Below are 18206 nucleotides of genomic sequence, written 5' to 3' on the forward strand. Positions count from 1 at the left end.
GAACGCACCCCAGTTACGGCCCCCTGTTTCGATGCACCCAAGTTACGGCCCCCTGTTTCAACACACCCCAGTTATGGCCTCCTGCTTCAACGCACCCCAGTTACGGCCCCCTGTTTGAACGCACCCCAGTTACGCCACACAGTTTCAACACACCTCAGTGATGGCCCCCTGTTTCAAGGCACCCCATTGTTGGCCCCCACTTTCAACACAGCCCAGTGATGGTCCCAATTTCAGCGCACCGCAGTGATGGCCCGACGTTTAAATGCACCCCAGTGATAGCCCCCAATTTCAATGCACCCCACTGATGGCCTCCAGTTTGAACGCACCCCAGTGATGATACCAATTTCAACGCAACCTATTCATGGCCCCCAGTTTCAACGCACCCCAGTGATGGTCCCAATTTCAACGCACCCCAGTGATGGTCCCAATTTCAACGCACCCCAGTGATGTTCCCAATTTCAACGCTAGTGATGGCCCCCTGTTTCAACGCACCCCAGTTATGGCACCCAGTTTCAACGCACTCCAGTGATGGTACCAATTTCAACGCACCCCAGTGATGCCTCCCAGTTTCAACGCACCCGAGTGATGGCCCCCAGTTCAACACACCCCAGTTATGGCCCCCAGTTTCATCGCACCCCATTTTTGGCCCCCCGTTTCAACGCACCACAGTGATGGTCCCAATTTCAACGAACCCCAGTAATGGCCCCCTGTTTCAACGCACCCCAGTTATGGCCCCCAGTTTCAACGCACCCCAGTGATGGTCCCCTGTTTCAACGTACCCCAGTTATGGCCCCCAGTTTCAATGCGCCCCATTTATGGCCTCCAGTTTCAACGCACCCCAGTGATGGTCTCAATTTCAACTCACCCAAGTGTTGGCCCCCAATTTCAACGCACCGAGTTACGGACCTCAGTTTCTAAACACCCAATTGTCTTACACAGCAGGTGTGTTTCCAAGAGATGGAACCTCAGTTTCATCGCACCACAGTGAAGTACCCGAGTTTCAACGCACCCAATCATCTTACATAGAAGGTGTGCTCCCAAGGTCTGGCCTCCATGTATCAAATCACCCAAGTGATGACCCCTAGTTTCAACGCACCCCAGTGATGACCCGGAGTTTCAGCGCACCCAAGATACGCTCCCCCATTTCAACGCACCCCACCGATGGCCCCCAGTGTTGTGTCTGTTTGATGGGCTGATGTGAGACGAGCTTCTTTCATTGGGAGAGTGTAGTGCAATGACTGATTTGTTTGATTGTGGTTTGAAGGGCTGCAGGTGAGAGAGGGGGCGGGGGGCACATATAGACCTGCTAAGGCAGGAGAGAGGAAGGCTGTATAATGTGATGGATTGTCCTCTAAGGTTGAGCATGTTCTTCACTGTCTCTTTATTGTGTGTCAGCATGGGAGCTCCTGCCTCATTGAATGTGAACAGTGAAGCACCGCGTCTCTGCTTGTCAGTTTGTGTTCTACCTCCCCCTAGTGGCAAATAAAGGTCAATGAAAGAGAATGACTGTAAACCTTTTCTTTTTCAAACACCCTGCTTTAGCGCCTTCTTGGCTCCACATTCAGAACCATTTTTAAGAAACAGTTCCATGAATTAAGAAAAGAACCTACAAGAAGCCATTAATAATGAGCTAATTAGTAATACAATAAATAATGAACAAAATATATAAATATGATCAACAGACATATGTTGTCATTGCATTTTTTGTTAAAAGCCAGAGAACACATTTGTAAATTCCCTCTCTCACAGTTCTTGAACTAAACTATATCTTTTTTATTATTATGTATTTATTGGTGGACACCCTTTTCCTTTTCCATCATCCTTCATGAGCTACGTGATAAAGATGAAGCAGGTCAAGGGACCAAGCAATGTCAAATATGTGTATATGTGTGTATTTATTAATACGCTGCTGTATATGACAGAATGCACAAGCTCCATTTTAAATAATGCTATATTTAAAAAAAGGAAAAAATATTAAAAAAAAAAGAAGGGCATGCGGTGAAGGGAAAGGGGGAGTTGGGCTGGAGTTGCTGGGGTTGGTGTGTTGGCGTCCATGTTGTTGAAGGGTAAAAGTGGTTACACAGGCCATGATGGAGAAGTGCAATATATGCTTGGCCATTACCCTATTTATCTTAATTCTCTGGCCATAAGGGAAGGGTTCAAGGGGTTATAGGAAAGGGGTGTTTGCAATAATGTTTTGTTTATTTCTCTTTGTACTGATGTTGTTTAGTTTTTTTCATGGTATTAGATATAATTAGTTTTGTTTATTGATATCATGAGAATGGGTAATTTACAGTATTTGGGTCTATACTTTTAGATATTGAGATATTTATGTTTTATTAGTGGTATGTTCTTGGGGGAGGAGTTGTAGACCTTGGGGTATAAAGAGGGAGTGTGAGAACTGCTAGGGGTCAGTTGGAAGGTTGGGTTCCTCCAAGGAGGTGGCTAGAGTACAAGGTAGCTCTTGTTTTCCCTGCTCTCAGGAGTTTTTCTGTTCTCATGTGAAGGGATAGATTTTCTACCATTATTCTGTCCAGATATTTGTTTTTTTATTTTTCCATTAAAAAAAAAACTTAATTCAATTACTTTCTTCTGGAGAGCTGTCTATCTGGTCCTACGTGTTCCCTGCTTGATGACACCTGACCCTGGGTCTGTAACACTTTGGTAGGAAATCAGTGAAGTAGCAAATAGTCTCTCACCAATTTCTTTCCTACTCACAGAGGTGTTGTGATTAAACTCAGTTAAATGTCTTCAATGCTGTTCTGCCTCAGACACTCTCACTCTTGGTATATGTACCCTTATCATAAAATTCAGTTCATAGTTGCACTGCACTGTTGTGCATATTGGCAGTTATAGTGTCCTTCAAAGACCTCTGGAACAATCCCTTCGTGGCAAAGGGGGGCTAATACCCCATTGCAAATACAGCTGGTCATGCCTTGCTGTGTATGTGTGTACTCTTTTTACCATGCTTAAGCCACTGGACAGTGAAGGTTTCCTTATCAATGTAGATAGTGTCCATGACTCCATGTACATGCGATTGATGGGATCCCTGGATCGCGGTGTCTTTAGAATCATTCTCAAACCGACCTGAGCCAAGGCATTCAATGGCAAGCAGAAGTTCTCCTGACCCGAACCCACTGACAGGAGTGGAAAAGACACAACGAGCAGAAATATGCTGGGGGAGAGGATTAGGCCTGAAGTGGCAAACACAGACAGTGTGATGCACTGCTTGGTTTCTGTGACAGACTTTGCAGGTGTGGTGGCTAACAAATGGAGATACTTGGCTGAGTAAAAAAAAATGGACAAAACATGTATTCGGGTGCATTGATTTTTGAGCATGATTTAACAATTGTGCTGATTCGGGTTTATACAATTTTTATGCTCAGTATCTGCTTATACGGTTTGTGCAGCCCCTTAAAATATGATTTTAGCTGTTTCAACTGTGCCTGTTATTTATACTGTTTTATTTGTTGAAGTATTTTACATTTTCAGTATAAAAACATTCAAGATTTTAATACTTATGATTAAAAAACAATTTCTAAAATCACTTAAAAAAAATTTAAATCTTAATGTGATTAACAACATACCTGAACTCAAATAAACATGTGCTTAAATCAATAAAACAATAAACTTGTGATAAAAAGCAAACTGCAAACCAACAAAAAAGGTCAAATACATTGAAAGTAACTGAAAATGCATCAGACAAAACAAAAATCAAATAAAACGATAAAATAAAAAACAAAAACAAAACAGTCTGATGCATTTAAAATTTTAATCCAAACGGCCAATGTATTTGACAAAGAAACAAAACAAAACCAACCAAATACCAAAACAAAACAAGTGCATTTAAAATCAAATCATTCTTTAAAAACAATTACAATTTAGTTTTTTTAAAATAATTTCTAAAAAACAATCATTCATAAAAGGGGTTAAAAGATCTTGAACTCGGGCTCCAGCAGGGGTAGATGGCCGTCCCCGGAGGTGGGTCCCATCATGGGATCCTGATCTCCCCCAGATCTTGTATTTGCCAGTTCTTAAAGGCTTCCTCCTTGCCCCTCTGGTGGACCTCCAGATTGACATAGTCCCTAACTAGGACCATGCCCCTCCGCGCGATGACGACTGGGTCCAGCTCCTGCTTGTTGAATAGACAGATGTTCCGTCCCTCCCACAGGGCCTGTTTCACTGCGCAGACGACACGCCACCAGCACCTCAGGGTTGAAGATGTAATTCCCCTGGCTGGACCATAAAGGATCTGCTGGGCCGTCGCCCACACAGGAACGGCAAACCTGCAGAGGAACGGAGAAAACAGGAGCCAGACCCTGCAGGCGGAGGGGCAATCCCTAAAGATATGAGCCTCCGTCTCCTTTCCCAGGCAACCCTTGTAGGGGCAGATGTCAAAAGGCGCCAGGCCCCTTCTGTGTATGAACACTCGGGTGGGGAGACACTGACTCACAACCATCCAGGAGACATCTTTCTGCGTGTTTGTGAGGCAAACGTGCGTAGCGTTAGCCCAGATAAACCGGCAGGTTTCGGGAGGGAAATCTTCTATCCGGCTGGTCTCCTGGGTAGATCTCATCTGGCTACAGATGGTCTTATAATCCCAGGAGGCCAGCATGACTTTATGGAGGCCTACTTCGAGCGCAAATGCTCGGAGCGCCCTGTAGAACGGCGGGGGGATCCCACGATTTATAAATTAAACATTTAAGCTTAACATACACCCAAGGCAATTATGAGTCTTTTATGAAGCGGTTGAGGCTCTGGACTTTGGGGCAGAGGGCCGGGGGTTCAGTCTCTCTGCTGCTGTACCCTTGAGCGAGGTACTTTACCTAGATTGCTGCAGTAAAAACTCTGTAGCTGTATAAATGGGTAACTATGTAAAAATAATGTAGTATATTGTAACAATTGTAAACCACCTTGGATAAAGGCATCTGCTAACAAATAAAATATGAATATGTATATATGAAATATTTCCCTAAATATTCTGTTCTCTATTGCCCCCTAGTGTTAATTGAAATGACTATAATAAGACTAGGTGCTTGGAAAGATTGGGTTATTGTTTAAATCTTGATTTGCAGACCCTGTACAAGCTGTGATTGTATGAGTTCATCAATGTTAATGTGCTATTTTCCAAATAGTGTTACTTATTGTCATGTCCAAACCACCTAATTAATTTGTGAAATCTATGAAAAACAAGACATATACACACAACTGCAGCAGACCAGTCTGTGTAAACCATAACTGTGTACTTCAAAATACAGGTGAAATTGTTATAAAGATTAAATTGGGGAAAAAACATTTACAGCTGCTGGTAGAATAAACAATACAACCGTACAATAAATGTTGATTTAGTATTTGTTTTATTTCTTTTTCCCAGTGTTATGTCCTGTCTGAATCTATTCCAGTGTTTTCATTAACCTTTTCTTTTTTTGTTCATTGCACAACATTGCCTAACTTCAGAGGATCTGAAATAAATAAAATGTAGGCCTACAGAAAATCTGATTTTGAAAATGTCTGTACACTCCTTACGTGAGAATTTCCTGAAAGAACAGCATCTAGTGGAGTGCAGTCTGTAAGAGAGATGTGTGAGAGAAACAGCTGGCTAGTGTGTTCTCCTTTTAATCAGAAAATTGAGTCGCTTGGTAACAAACAGGATTCTGTGACTGTAACACAATGAAAATGCTTGGCTGTGTGATTGAAACACAGAGCCCAGAAACTGGGCCGAAATGGGGAAAATACACACTGGGGGGGGGGGGTGGTGTTGAGCTGGTTGCAACTCAAAGGTTTAACCAGATGACTGATTAGAGTGATAGCAAGTGTTTTGGCCTATGTGTAACACACTGTAGGTACAGCCTGCTAGTGGAATAAAAACAATATAAGGAGTGGCGTGTCACACGTTTATTAAACAGGTGTTTATGAAGCCCCACCTGTGAGCGCCACACATTATCGTCTAAAACGCGGGAATGGCAGACGGGTGGACAAGGCTAGAAGAATATGTTTGTTTTTGTTTTTTTTAGTTTTGTTTTTATTCATTCAGCAGTCGTTCAGGTTGTAAATACTTTCTTATTTTTTTATTTTTAATCCAGCTAGTTCAATCTCTCTGTTGATCGCTGCAGAGAAGTTTTAGGCAGTTCCCACTGTGCGCACAGAGACGGGCAGAAAAGCGTTTGGGGTTGCTGCTCCGACTGCAGGGAATGGTCTTCAATCTGACCTAAAACTGCAGGAGCTTGTAGCACTGGGTGTGTATAAACCTAAATAGCTGTATTTATTTGGTCATGTATTGGTGCTGGATGGTGTGGTGTCTGTATTTTGATTTCCCTATGTTGTGTTGTGTGTTTTAAATTAGTTTGTGTTTGCTGATGTCTGTCTTGCCCAGGACACTCCTGTAAAAGAGATTTTTAATCTTAGCAAGTTCTTTTCCTGGTTAAATACAGTGAGGGGAAAAAAGTATTTGATCCCCCGCTGATTTTGTACGTTTGCCCACTGACAAAGAAATGATCAGTCTATAATTTTAATGGTAGTTGTATTTTAACAGTGAGAGACAGAATAACAACAACAAAAAATCCAGAAAAACGCATTTCAAAAAAGTTATAAATTGATTTGCATGTTAATGAGGGAAATAAGTATTTGACCCCTTCGATTTAGTACTCGGTGGCAAAACCCTTGTTGGCAATCACAGAGGTCAGACGTTTCTTGTAGTTGGCCACCAGGTTTGCACACATCTCAGGAGGGATTTTGTCCCACTCTTCTTTGCAGATCCTCTCCAAGTCATTAAGGTTTCGAGGCTGACGTTTGGCAACTCGAACCTTCAGCTCCCTCCACAGATTTTCTATGGGATTAAGGTCTGGAGACTCCAGGACCTTAATGTGCTTCTTCTTGAGCCACTCCTTTGTTGCCTTGGCTGTGTGTTTTGGGTCATTGTCATGCTGGAATACCCATCCACGACCCGTTTTCAATGCCCTGGCTGAGGGACGGAGGTTCTCACCCAAGATTTGACGGTACATGGCCCCGTCCATCGTCCCTTTGATGCGGTGCAGTTGTCCTGTCCCCTTAGCAGAAAAACACCCCTAATGCATAATGTTTCCACCTCCATGTTTGACGGTGGGGATGGTGTTCTTGGGGTCATTCCTCCTCCTCCAAACACGGCGAGTTGAGTTGATGGCAAAGAGCTCGATTTTGGTCTCATCTGACCACAACACTTTCACCCAGTTCTCCTCTGAATCATTCAGATGTTCATTGGCAAACTTCAGATGGGCCTGTACATGTGCTTTCTTGAGCAGGGGGACCTTGCGGGCGCTGCAGGATTTCAGTCCTTCACGGCGTAGTGTGGTACCAATTGTTTTCTTGGTGACTATGGTCCCAGCTGCCTTGAGATCATTAACAAGATCCTCCCGTGTAGTTCTGGGCCGATTCCTCAGCGTTCTCATGATCATTGAAACTCCACGAGGTGAGATCTTGCATGGAGCCCAGGCCGAGGGAGACTGACAGTTATTTTGTGTTTCTTCCATTTGGAAATAATCGAACCAACTGTTGTCACCTTCTCACCAAGCTGCTTGGCAATGGTCTTGTAGCCCATTCCAGCCTTGTGTAGGTTTACAATCTTGTCCCTGACATCCTTGGACAGCTCTTTGGTCTTGGCCATGGTGGAGAGTTTGGAATCTGATTGATTGATTGCTTCAGTGGACAGGTGTCTTTTATACAGGTAACAAGCTGAGATTAGGAGCACTCCCTTTAAGAGAGTGCTCCTAATCTCAGCTCGTTACCTGTATAAAAGACACCTGGGAGCCAGAAATCTTGCTGATTGATAGGGGATAGCTGTCCAAGGATGTCGGGGACAAGATTGTAAACCTACACAAGGCTGGAATGGGCTACAAGACCATTGCCAAGCAGCTTGGAGAGAAGGTGACAACAGTTGGTGCGATTATTTCCAAATGGAAGAAACACAAAATAACTGTCAGTCTCCCTCGGCCTGGGCTCCATGCAAGATCTCACCTCGTGGAGTTTCAATGATCATGAGAACGGTGAGGAATCAGCCCAGAACTACACGGGAGGATCTTGTTAATGATCTCAAGGCAGCTGGGACCATAGTCACCAAGAAAACAATTGGTACCACACTACGCCGTGAAGGACTGAAATCCTGCAGCGCCCGCAAGGTCCCCCTGCTCAAGAAAGCACATGTACAGGCCCATCTGAAGTTTGCCAATGAACATCTGAATGATTCAGAAGAGAACTGGGTGAAAGTGTTGTGGTCAGATGAGACCAAAATCGAGCTCTTTGCCATCAACTCAACTCGCCATGTTTGGAGGAGGAGGAATGACCCCAAGAACACCATCCCCACCGTCAAACATGGAGGTGGAAACATTATGCTTTGGGGGTGTTTTTCTGCTAAGGGGACAGGACAACTGCACCGCATCAAAGGGACGATGGACGGGGCCTTGTACCGTCAAATCTTGGGTGAGAACCTCCTTCCCTCAGCCAGGGCATTGAAAATGGGTCGTGGATGGGTACTCCAGCATGACAATGACTCAAAATACACAGACAAGGCAATAAAGGAGTGGCTCAAGAAGCAGCACATTAAGGTCCTGGAGTCTCCAGACCTTAATCCCATAGAAAATCTGTGGAGGGAGCTGAAGGTTCGAGTTGCCAAACGTCAGCTTCGAAACCTTAATGACTTGGAGAGGATCTGCAAAGAGGAGTGGGACAAAATCCCTCCTGAGATGTGTGCAAACCTGGTGGCCAACTACAAGAAACGTCTGACCTCTGTGATTGCCAACAAGGGTTTTGCCACCAAGTACTAAGTCGAAGGGGTCAAATACTTATTTCCCTCATTAACATGCAAATGAATTTATAACTTTTTTGAAATGCGTTTTTCTGGATTTTTTTGTTGTTATTCTGTCTCTCACTGTTAAAATACACCTACCATTAAAATTATAGACTGATCATTTCTTTGTCAGTGGCCAAACGTACAAAATCAGCAGGGGATCAAATACTTTTTTCCCCTCACTGTAGCTGCATTTATTTAGTCATTTATTGATGCTGGATGGTATGGTGTCTGTATTTTGATTTCCCCATGTTGTGTTGTGTGTTTTAAATTAGTTTGTGTATGCTGATGCCTGTCTTGCCCAGGACACTCCTGTAAAAGAGATTTAAAATCTCAGGAAAAAGATGGTTTAAATGCCTGACGCTGTGAGGTAATTGAACAGTCTTGACAATGAACCTTGAAAGCGCTGCAAAAGCCTTGTCAAAGCACCTCGAAAGCGCTTGAAAAGGGCTTGAAGTCGGCTTCTGAAAAGATGGAAGCGCCCTGTCTGCTGCTGGCCTGTGCTCTGGTGGATTGACAGCAGTGTGCGATAGAAAACACCGCAGCTGTAGCCGTCTATACTACCCAGGTATATATGGACCTGCAGTGAGCCTATACTGTTGTAGTACCGCAGGCAGCCGGCACACTTGTACCGGCGCACATTGCCCACCCTCTCTCTGATTGAGACGGCCTTCACAAAGGCAGGGTCCATGTAAGCACTGTTCCTAATAACCAGCTCTCCACTGCTGACCGAGGAGCCGGCATCGCCGAGCCCGCTCTCATCCTGGCAGGCGGCCGGGAGCTCTGCAGGGCCGCAGCGTCGGGTCTCCTGCTCGGCTCTGACCTCTGTGCACTCAAACGCATCTATTGGTGAACAAGTGAGCGCGTCTTCCTCCTTCCCAATGGGCTCCTCAGGCCCTCCTCCGCTCTGTGTCTGCTCCCCAGACACCTGTGGGTCCAAGTCAGATGGGCTGCTGGGTGGCAGGGTGCTGGACTCAGAGAGCCCAGCAGAGTCACACCTGTCAAACCAAGCCAGGATCTTTCTCTGCACGCAGACTCGTGAACCCTGGTCCACTGAATCTTGAGTCACTGCAATAGAGAGAAACAGACACTTTAGAGGCTCTCTGTTTTAGGGAAAAGTTAATACAGGCATGTCATTTTCTAGGTACCCTTTTCAATTACATTTCAGTGGATTCCCCAATACAAATCGAAGTTTATATACTACCAATTGATGTTTTTGGTTTTAACACATTGATCTTGAAATCAGTTTTTTTTTCTTCATGTAACTTCATTATAAAATATCAGATCAGCAATTGGAATTAACATTTGGAAATTCTTTTAAATTAAACCATCAAAAAGGAACTTACTTGTGGTATTGATGGGGTATTTGGCAGCTGGAGTGCAGACGGGTTTCAGTGTCGCCAGGAGCACTATTAATCCGTGTCCAACTCTGCAAGGTCTTCGATGCAAATGGCTAGGCTCAATAATACAAATGAGAAAGTTAGGAAGGGATTTCCATAGACATCAGAATTGAATCTTCACATTTTAAATCTTTGGCTGCTGACATCAAAGAGGCCTAGTGACATCATAGAATCGCCACATTTTGAGAGTTTTCATGTAAGCTGGCCTGGAGAATGGCCCTTTTTCCTTCCTTCAGTTCAACAGCCATGCAGTAGTAGCAGCTCATGGCCCCACACAATGTGTGGGCATAAAATAACACCAGCTAATGCGACTTCAGTGTTTTTAAATGTGAAACAATCCTACTCCATACACATGCTGCAATTTACCTGCACACTACTGTTACTGTTACTATACTATACACAACAAGCAATGCACTAATAATAGCAACATCATACAACAACCATGATACATTACTGTGGGTATTACTCCAATGCAAAAATCCTGTAGAGGACGATAATGATTTAAAACAAACAAAAAAATCACTTTGCCAACAAGCTTTCTCATAACAGCACCATTGCATTATCAGACTGTTTGGTGTATATTATTATTCGATTACCCTACATAACTGCAATGTTTACCTTGTTACAACCAGATAATGTTCCCGGGCGGAACAAATTCAAGTGTGCTAGGCCTGCTGTCGCTTCTCTGTCGCAAAATTCAGTCTTCGTTAAAGAGCAAAATCGAGTCGCTGTCTCTCGCTGTGCAGTCTGCGCTTTGTGACGCCGCGCGCTCTCTTAGTACGGTGTCCGAGGTTCCAAAGCACGGGGCCGTGACGCCGTTGCTAGGCGATTAATTGATGCAGTACTTGTGACGTAGCGCTACAGTGCATTTCAATGCATGTCACTGTCTATATCCGCTTCATAGAGCCGAGTATGAAGGGGCATTTGCGAACCATTGCGCATGCGCAAATCATTAAACAAGCGGTACTGTACACATAAGGACAACCCCAGCAGCCCATGCAGTTATAAACGGAACAGCAATAAACCATATGAATCAACAAGTGTAGAAAATAACGAAGTGACTGACTATAGGCCTAGCATGTATTTAATCACGTATTGAAAAATGTGCGTTGATTTTGATAGTTTTCATCACCAGCGGCCAGTCCCGTCCCCCCATCCCAAGAAAGACCCTACAATGTTAAAAATGCAACCCTTGTTAACAGACTCAGGGAGTTGCCAGTTAGTCTACACTAAGCATGGCCCTCACACTTGCGGCTCAGACCGTGTCTCCGCGTCAGCAGGTGTCCAGCGCGTCTCTGGCGGATCCATGTTCAGACGCATCTGAAGCCGCGGGCTGGAGTAGCTGGATCAGCGGGCGCATGTGGCTCCGCGGCGGACTGCACTGCTCACTTGATCGGGCTCCGCCGCCGGCCCGCTTCCTGTCGCGGAGTCTGTGATCGGGCGACAGACAGTAAACCAGCCTTGAGACCAGTAGAGCCCAAGACACAGACATCTGAAATGGGTAATATATTGATTAGACTCCCATTGAACCATGCCGCTAGACCAACACTTGTCCTCACGTATTGTTTAATTATTAGAAAGCATCGCCTGCAAAGAGTACTTTCAAAGGCACTATATAAGTGTACATTGCTCGAGCAGCGATCTCATAAGGCGATGACAGTCAGAGAAGAATGGCATTAAATTTTAATTTATGAAATTTAAAAAAGGAGGATGTATTACTTCAGTCGTGCGGAATTAGAGATACAATCACCTGTCTCATCACAAAGTTCAAGTCTCGGCTCAGGGCCTGTCTGTGGGGAGTTTGCATGTTCTCCCGTGTCAGCGCGGGTTTTCTCCGGGCACTCCGGTTTCCTCCCACCGTCCAAAGACATGCAAGTTAGGTTCATTGGCCTCGCTAAATTGCCGTGTGTGTGTGTGTGTGTGTGTGTGTGTGTGTGTGTGTGTGTGTGTGTGTGTGTGTGTGTGTGTGTGTGTGTGTGTGTGTGTGTGTTGCGATGGCCTGGCATCCCGTCCTGGGTGTATTCCTGCTCGGCTCCGGCTTCCCCACGACCCTCACCAGGATAAGCGGTTTTGAAGATGGATGGATGGATGGATGGATGGATGGATGGGTGGGTGGGTGGGTATTTGATGAAATACTGTGAATAAGGTACTAAATATTACTCTATGAAAAGGGTTGAGATCAATCCGTTTTTAAACTGTTCTGTTCATATGCTGAACTTGACACCTTTGTAAATACGTTTGAAATGGTGTTAGTGCTGTTATTGTATCTGCACACACGTGTACGACTCAGGAAATCTTTCACCCTAAAATGAACCAAATATATTTAATTTATGGATGTACTGTTTACTTGCTTTGCGGATTACTGAAATGTGTGGCATTTCTGTTATTAAATATATTTATGAATATTGTATGGAGCTCATTTGTATTGGGCTTTTTACTGTACATTTTAGTCTGCAGAGAGAAGTGACCAGATCATCTGAAATACATGTGGTATATTTTATGGCTATGGTTCTTGTCCAATAATGATGATGCATTACAGTGTCTGTGTGAGTTACTGTGGATTTTTTATGAGGTGTATTTTCATATTACAGTATTTGTATTACATGATTTGCTTTTTAGTATGTACTAATAAAATGTATGGATGATAACTGAAATACAGAAATTGTAGAAAGCATTTTTAAAGGGCAACTGCACCCCCCAGTTTCAACGCACCCCAGTCACGGACCCCACTGTTGTGTCTGATTGATGGGCTGATGTGAGACGAGCTTCTTTCATTGGGAGAGTGTAGTGCAATGACTGATTCGTTTGATTGTGGTTTGAAGGGCTGCAGGTGAGAGAGGGAGCGGGGGGCACATATAGACCTGCTAAGGCAGGAGAGAGGAAGGCTGTATAATGTGATGGATTGTCCTCTAAGGTTGAGCATGTTCTTCACTGTCTCTTTATTGTGTGTCAGCGTGGGAGCTCCTGCCTCATTGAATGTGAACAGTGAAGCACCACGTCTCTGCTTGTCAGTTTGTGTTCTACCTCCCCCTAGTGGCAAATAAAGGTCAATGAAAGAGAATGACTGTAAACCTTTTCTTTTTCAAACACCCTGCTTTAGCGCCTTCTTGGCTCCACATTCGGAACCATTTATGAGAAACAGTTCCATTAATTAAGAAAAGAACCTACAAGGAGCTAATTAGTAATACAATAAATTATTAACAAAATATATAAATAAGATATACAGCCTACTGAGCATCGACTGAGGGGATGTAGTGCCTCAGAAAACATGTCTGTCCAGTAGGTGAAATGAGTTCAAGCTTATACTGTTGTACCTATAACATCAACAATAATAATAACAATTTAAGAAAACAAGTTATTAAAAGTGGGCTACAGTTAATCTCATATTTTATAATTCAGCATAAAATAAAGAACAAACCGCCGGTCATGAATCTGCTGTCACAGGACAAGACCGCTCTGTAACTGACAGATACAGAGCGGTTTTAGCCGATCCATGACCTGTGAGTCAACACATTGCCTGATCTGCCACCCCCGCTGAAGTTTAAAAGCGACCCAACATGGCTTTACATACGTTTAATCATGGCTGAATTCACAGGTAACTGCCATCAATGCACAATTGACTGATATGCTGCTGTGGTGTGTTATTTCAGCAGGACACACAATCCCTAACAGCAATTAGTGATTGATTGATTTATCTTAGGGAGACAAAAGGACATTGATCACCAATGATTGATTGATTATTGACTTGATCATCAAGGCAGCCATTCTCTGTGGTGGAAGATGAGAGATTCAAGGGTCTTAATTAGGTACAATTGCCTTGTGTTCAAGACAGGGTTGGCCACCCCTGGTCTAGAGCTGGGTTCAGATCCTGGTGCAGCACCTGTCTTCTAGAAATCTGTTGTGTGTGGTGTGTGTCAGTGCCAGAGGGGGCAGTGTCAGGCTGATACACCAGAGCTTTGAGAACATGTGAAGGGAGTCCTTGTGGCTCACTGCATGGTGTGCTGGTCTAGATGTCATGAGGACCTGGGTTCAAATCCTGGCAGGCCACCTGTTTCTGGTGAAATCTCTTGGTCATGTACTTGTACTTTGTCAGAGGGGGCAGTGTGAGGTAGTTGATCAGTGAGCATGTGTGTATGGTGTGGCTCACTGCATGGAGTGCTGGTCTGAAAGCTTGAAGGCCCAGTGTTCAAGTCCAGGCTGAGGTGCATGCTACTGAGGTAAGTACATGATAGAGGACAGAGTGGGTTGTGTGAGACTGGAGGAGGTAGTTTAGGCTGGGTGGGGTGGTCTAGGGTAAGACAGCTGCAGAGAGGAGATGTTGGGTAGAATGAGGTAAGTGGTTGTCTAGGGTTAGATGATTGAGGATAAGAGAGGTGAGGTGGTTGGGCTACAAGGAGGCACATGTAGTCTAGGAAAAGAGGACTGTGTGCAGGTTTGGTCTATATTTAAAAAAAAGTTGCAGTCTCTTGCACCCCCTCAATCTAACCCTCAGCTTCCTGACCACCCAACCCAGTTTTTTTAACTTCCTCTCCCCTCATTCCAGCCCACTCCATCCATGACATCTGTTACCCTAGACCACCCCACCCACCTTTCTAACCTAAACTCCCCCTCCACTCATTCTACTACAACCCACTCTACCCCTGGTATCCACACATTGGTTAGTATTATATCCCTTAATGTACTTACCTCAGCAGCATGCTCCTCAGCCTGGACTTGAACACAGGTCCTTTGAACTTTCAGACCAACACTCCATGCAGTGAGCCACACATATTCACTGATCAAAGATCTGGTATATCTACCTCACACTGCCCCCATCTGACCCTAAAACAAAGCACAAGTACAAGTCCAAGAGATTTGCAGAAGACAGGTGGTGCACTAGGATTTGAACCCAAGTCCTATTGGCTTCCAGACCAGCACTCCCTGCAGTGAGCCACAAGGATTCCCTTCACACTTTCTCAAAGCTCTGGTGTTATCAGCCTGACACTGCCCCCTCTGGCACTGAAACACATCATACACAATTCACAAGCATTCATGGAAGAAAGACACTGCACCAGGATTTGAACCCAGGTCCTGTGAGGCTTCAGACCAGCACACAACACAATGAGCCACAAAGGACTCTGCATTTGAATACTCAGATATCTGATATATCCACCTTACACTGCTATGTAAGGCTAATCTGATCGATGTTGCTAGATATGGAAATCTGGCACATATAGTTAAATGACTAACATGATTTTAACATGATTTAAACACTTTTATTGAACATTCTCAAAGCCCAGCAACTTCATTACTTACTTCCCCTCAAAATTTGCTCCTGATACACAATACATGCAAGTGACTTCATTGCAGGCCCTCAGTCTCGCCAGTGAATTCTGTATTTATATTTTATTTCAAAATTAATACTGCACAATGAACAATATCAGTATTTTACTGACTGAACTGTTTTTCAAGTTCAAATGTATGCAATAAATTAATGTTAATAAAGACTGTTTCTATTTTGTTTAAGTACTGCTCATTTATTTAACATACTGTACAGAGTGTTACCTATGCCTACTGCATTTATATTTCAAAATCTCAGTCTACATTTATATTTGGACACATCCTTAAAGCACTGTTTAGATTATGCCTAGCTTTCCTATCTTCTTTTACAATTCATTTTTGTATTCTTTCTAATGTCTAGATTATTTTTACATGACTGTGGATTAGTGCTTCTTAAACCATGCACATGGTCTTCTTATTACTGAGCACAATATTACCGTAATGCCAAAAGGAAGAGTGAATCGTGATGGTTTCAGTCTGAAGGAAAGTGGAAGATTTGGTTTTGGGAATGAAAACAGATGTCCAGCTGCTCCCCTCTCAATCCAAGGCACCTATATCTTTTAAGGTTAGTATTTCAAGTCTCAAATGTGGGTCAAACAGGGTCAGACATGTTAAAATGTAAATGCAAATTAGACACCTTCACTGCTAAAACTAAAAACAAATGCACATTTTTCAAAATGCAATACTAACCTACACAAGACATTAACTGATTTATCTCAAAGGTTTGAGTTATGCTCTTGAATTTGGCAGGGTGGATCATGTGACATTACCAAACTAAACTAGACCAAATCAATGAGCTGCCCGTGAATCACAACATACAAATCCCTATCAAACCTTATTGCAGTTTCATTTATTGATTGTGTAAAATACTCCAACAAATCTTGTCAAACACCTTCTTTAGAAGTGTATGGAAAAAAATTGAAGTAAAAAGACATTTCTGTGGCAATAGCTTCTTGAAAACTACTCTTATAAACTAACATGGGCAAACATGTTACGAGACATTTCATGTTAATATGCACAGACACCAACATATCAACATGGCTAGGGCCAAGGCCAGCGCACCTGTGTCACAGTAGCACCAGCGTTTAACCTGCTGGATGAGAGCCATGGTGCTGCAACAGCAGTTCGGCTTTATCTGACATATATTGCATTGTACATCAGCATCTTTTGCACACTAAACAAATACCACACAGTGCTCGAGTGCCTGCCAGTCCCGAGCAGCGTCCTGGCACTCCTCTCCTCGGCCTGGCTCCCTCTGTCTCCCCGGTCCGCCATTTGCACTAGATTAACATTTAGACGTCAAATCATATGCAACAGCGCCCAGCCTATTGATTACACTACACCACCTTGGTATTGCACGAGCAGGAGGAGTTCCTAATGAACAGATCAAATTAACCATAAATATTTAAACACACAAAACAGTGGCCAGCTGTTTCTCCTGTAGAAAGAGAAAAACTATGAATGACCAAACATAACTGACAATATACTAAAGTAACTTTTTAATATAAAAAAAAAAACAGTAAACTGCCTAAAATAATAAAAATAATACATTACCTCAGGTGACCCAAACCAATCCAGTGATCTTCCCTCTTGTTCATCCTACTGAATACCAACAAAAAAACACTTAGACTGGGGGAACCAGCACACGAACAAGCACAAGACACATGGAGAGCATGTGTTCCTATGAGTGTGTTATACAGGGGGGCGATTGCCAGGAATGCTTAGTGACTGAATTATTGGTGGCAATTAAGCAGAACTGGTCTCACCTGCTGCACATCAAAGGTGCAAGAAGCTTTTTGTGCAAATGCAGACATGAATACAAGAACTCAAATACCTTATCAAACTGTTGAGAATTAAACTAGTGAATTCCGAATCCTAAATCTTCCCGGGGTGTGGTGCAGCTGTGTCACTGTTATCCACAACTGTGTCTTAGAAAACTCTTACAATCCTGTTATAGTCTTAGTGGTGGCATCCACAAAATAGACAGATCTGCATACACTTTTAAGACCTTTCTCCCCAATGGACATTACTCAGCTCTCCAAGTAACATGAGATGCCCAGAGCAGCATACAGGCATGATGAGTTAACCCAAAGTCACATGGGAGGACATGCAGCTCCGAACTCCCCAGGGCTGCTTTACTTGCAGACCACTGCGCAATGAGAGGGTGCTACTGATGTGCAGATGAGGTTTCAGTCCAGGCTGCACTGGGACAATCGCCAGTCTGTGCCGACACATTCACAGCAGATGGATTGAGGCCAGTGAATCAATCGGCTGCTGACGGGGCTTTCTCCTGAAACTGTAGAGAGAACTGTGTAAAGACAAGCAGAAGCCAATTAACATGAAATCCCACAGCTTCTTACTGGGAGTGTAGAGAACTGTTCACATGCTGAGGGGCACAGAATACAGATCATATATATATATATATATATATAAAATCTGTATTCTGATCTGTATTCTGACTGTAAATAGGATTATAAATGGTATAGATGGGCAGTTTGTTTATATATATATATATATATATAAACAAACTGCTTATAATCTTATTTACAGTCAGAGGTCTTATGGCCACAAATAATTTAAACAATCGAATTAAAGATTGTTGGATATGCTTCTTTGTTTTGTTAATCCTGAGTTTTTTTCTGAAAATTGACATTTGACATAACATAACA

At 43.5% G+C, this 18206-nt stretch overlaps 2 long non-coding RNA genes across 2 annotated transcripts; both read right to left on the reverse strand.

Moving 5' to 3' along the window:
* Positions 1 to 8973: 8973 nt before the first annotated feature.
* On the reverse strand, positions 8974 to 11012 carry LOC136717063 (uncharacterized). Its single transcript, XR_010805182.1, has 3 exons — positions 10837 to 11012; positions 10165 to 10271; positions 8974 to 9886 (listed from the first exon to the last, which is right to left on the reverse strand). It is a non-coding gene; the product is annotated as an uncharacterized LOC136717063 (long non-coding RNA).
* Positions 11013 to 15502: 4490 nt separating this feature from the next.
* LOC136716974 (uncharacterized) lies at positions 15503 to 17880 on the reverse strand. The gene is made up of 3 exons (XR_010805173.1): positions 17372 to 17880; positions 17092 to 17139; positions 15503 to 16817 (listed from the first exon to the last, which is right to left on the reverse strand). It is a non-coding gene; the product is annotated as an uncharacterized LOC136716974 (long non-coding RNA).
* Positions 17881 to 18206: the final 326 nt, after the last annotated feature.

Source organism: Amia ocellicauda, chromosome 21 (genome assembly GCF_036373705.1).
Source record: "Amia ocellicauda isolate fAmiCal2 chromosome 21, fAmiCal2.hap1, whole genome shotgun sequence".
Taxonomy (NCBI): domain Eukaryota; kingdom Metazoa; phylum Chordata; class Actinopteri; order Amiiformes; family Amiidae; genus Amia; species Amia ocellicauda.